The sequence below is a fragment of the Brachycentrus maculatus genome, unplaced genomic scaffold, assembly GCF_059751285.1.
Source record: "Brachycentrus maculatus isolate JH-2025_06_01 unplaced genomic scaffold, ASM5975128v1 h1tg000303l, whole genome shotgun sequence".
NCBI classification, from domain to species: Eukaryota; Metazoa; Arthropoda; class Insecta; order Trichoptera; family Brachycentridae; genus Brachycentrus; species Brachycentrus maculatus.
The window spans coordinates 1,182,055-1,185,808 of NW_028281053.1; positions in this window are offsets into that span (position 1 = coordinate 1,182,055).

Sequence of the window (3,754 nt, forward strand, 5' to 3'; positions counted from 1 at the left end):
AGTGATTTTTTCACTGTCATATTTATTCAATATTACCCTGGACTGGTACCTGAAGCGGAGGGCTGATAACCTTTCCTTCATGTGTAAACGATCAAGATAACACTGCGTTTATATGACGCAGTGCCCTATGCACCATTGGGGTGCGGATAAGGGTTTTATTATTCTTATTTATTATATAAAGTTCTCAAAAAACATATGGCACTTATTTTTTAAATGTTTGTAGTAAACGTTTTTGGTAATATGCGAGTTTTGCTTATCATCGTACATTTTACGATAGTCCCGTATTAAGGTACATTGAAACAAGTCCTGTGGTCTAGGGTTAATGTTATTATAAAAAAAATGTATTATATAATATTAAGAATAATTATAGTAGTCATTAAATTGGTGTATAAAATAAGCGATATAAATAGGTCGTAGCTTTGATCGGTTAGCTGTGTTTTCCTAAAATTAATGGATACAACATCTATTTACATAAAAGATCATGTTTACAAAATACACAAAACGTATACTGATATAAGTGCATAAAGTTCGTAATAATGATCTTTACGACCGCCGCTGCATTCAAAAGTTTTACGACTAGTTAAAATGGCCGAATTTAATACTTGATATGTACTTTGCACAGACCTGCCTGCAAGTAGGTAAAACCGACTTAAAATTAAGCTTGCTTCTCTAAATGCCATGAGGTGAAGTCAGGCTCATTACAAACGACGAGAAAGTTCAGAGCTGCCAATAAATTGGTTAAAAAAAAACGATATTAAAGAACTAAAAAAAATCTCCTAAATATGTAAATTTTTCTCATACAGATGGCGCTTACAACTCGTATGTGAAAATATCCCCTGCTTCACTGAATATGTTTCAAATATCAAAAGTAATAGGGATGTTCTAATATGGGCAGAATGATGAATGTTACAGCATACTATTTAATACTAATCATACTACACATGTTCAAGCAAAAGTACTGATAGGTAATGATTTAAGATATGATCGGTTTGATTATATTCTAAATACGCTTATTCGTTCAACATCAAAACCACGGTAAAAACAGACATAAAACCACGACAACAACTTGTATACATATTCTAGGGTGATTTAATACAGAATACTGACAACAAATGAATTATGAAACACGAAATTGATGAAAGCATTAACTAATGATATATTTTTCATAAGTTCACCAATTGCCATTTTTTTTATATTGACAACTTGTTACCATTTGAATGCTTGTTTGACCGATATAAAAAATCCATTTATAAAAAAATGCACAAGGTTTTTCCGACATTCGAACCTGATCAACGATGACAAAAAAAAAATCGCTTTGTTATTATTAACACACCAAGGACAGGAAAGGTATTTCTACCCGTTCGGTCGATTGATGCTTAAGGACGGAAAGGGTATTTTTACATCCTTTCAAAGTCAGAAAAGAAGGAATTATTTGATGTTTTTATGTGAATATCATGTACCTATGGTTAAGGTCTTCACTATTATATATGTACACGATTATCGAATTCCGTTGCAGGCGTAAAAAACACCCGACCTTAGTGTGTTAAGACATATCACTCACTCCTTTCAAGAACGTCATAAATCAAAAATTGCTAATTTTCAGTTGTGCATGTTTTAGGAATGCCCAGAAAATGTACTATATCCCAGCAAAAGAGGCATATTTTAAACTTAATATTTACCCGCTACAGGGCAGAAAGTGTTGTTTTTCATTTTGAAGAAAGGGTATTGTTTAATTATTTTTTTGAGTATCCTAAATATTTTTCAAATGGAGAAAAAAACCTTCAGGTTTTACCTAAAAAGATCTGTTGCACAATAAAAAGTTCAATAAGTGGCTTGATATTTATTTTTGATACATTGTATTATATTTTTAAACTTTAAAAACGTTCTTCTGAAAAATCAAGTTTTTTTATTTATTTATGACGTTCTTGAAAGGAGTGAGATATGATAGAGATACGATATGTGGATACAAAATTTCCCATTAACTATAAGTAAATATTTATACATTTATTTATGGTAGGGTTATAAAAGTAAACCCCATAACATGGTTATTAATAATTATAATTATCAGGTCAAAAATGATGAAACATATTGTATATTTAAAAAAAAAACATGGTGGAAGCGTCTAAAAATATGTACAAAAAAATGTTTTACGTATATTATGATGTCAATAAGGAATATTTGCGGCACTCACCGCAATGGTATAATTTTGTTAATTACTATTTACACTTAGCATTATGTATATACACAACCTTGGTAATATTACACCAAAAGAAAATTATAATTAATTATACTTTAAAAGGTCCAATTGATCGAGATGATAAAATACACGGTTTTAATAATTAATAATAAAGCTGACATTCATATTTTCTTAATACTGCCAATTAAGTCAAACTAACTGCCTATAAAAATATTATTTTCACATTTTAAAAAATAACTAAAACGATTAAAATAAAATGTCAGCCGATGTTAAGATATATTTACAAATTTCAACCAATCATTTGGAAATCTCCGTCGTTTTATATGAAAATACTTGTTATTATATTAAATGTATGTACAAACACGATCGTTTCTCATATAACTTTTATATTGAGACCCTGTGCGACTATTGTCTTCCTATTTCCTAGCTTATTCCTAGATTCTATCCACTTTCCTATGACAAAATTTAAATAAAAAAAAAACAGAATGGCACCCCTGACTAAGAAAACTTATGTCTTTTTAAAGTAATACATTCAGATTTTCAATATTAAAATCAAACACTGATTTTAATGGTCAAGTATATTTTATTTAAAAAAAACATAAAACTAAAAAATAATATTCTTGAGAATTGTTTCGCCTTGTTTTTTTGAATTTTAAAAGAAAACACTTATTTTTTTACCACTTGAGTTATATTTATTTTATTTCATCTTCAGGTCGAATATAAACTTAATCAGTTTAACTGAAGATTGAAGCATAGCTTCCGAAACTAGTTGTTTAAATAAAATAAATATAAATCAAGTGGTAAAAATGAGTGTTTTCTTTTAAATTTCGTCATGTCTTACCAAAACATGAATGCCGAAACAATGAATAAAATGAAAGTAGTATTTGATTTTAATATTTAAAATTTAAATTGAGTTCTACAAATTAAGACACCAAACCAATAAATAATACATTTAGGTCTCTGCATTCAAAATATTAGATCGTCTCGCAAATAACTTATATCCAAATGACAAGATATCTGATAAGTGTCAGATTTCTTTGAAACTGAGTTTTATACAAAATAAATCAATATATCGCACACCTAGATCAAAACTGTATCAACTAAAAAATTATGATTTCCTAGATAATCACTTATTCGGATTCTACAAACGAAGACGCATATGTATATCAATTTATCGGATTTGTCAATATCTTAAATATTCTTCAAAATAAAGCACTACATGTTCCTTTTGGTGAATAAAAGAGTTCGATTCTCTCAGCCTACCCCTTCGGGGAAGCGGTGTGATGGTTAGTTAGTTAGTATGAAATATTTAAATGTAAATATTTAAATGTAAATATTCCTTAATATGCATTGTCCATTGATAAAAGAAAACAGGAAACTTCTATTACATAAGGCGACATTACCATACGTTTTTCGTCTCTCCTGAAAAAAACAGTTTTTTTGAGCTGATACTCTTTTGATTTAGGGGTGCGATATATTCAGGATTTCAAAATAGGGACAAATCATAGAAAGTTTTAATGAATTTATGATAGATTGAGTAATTTTTTAGAACAGGGC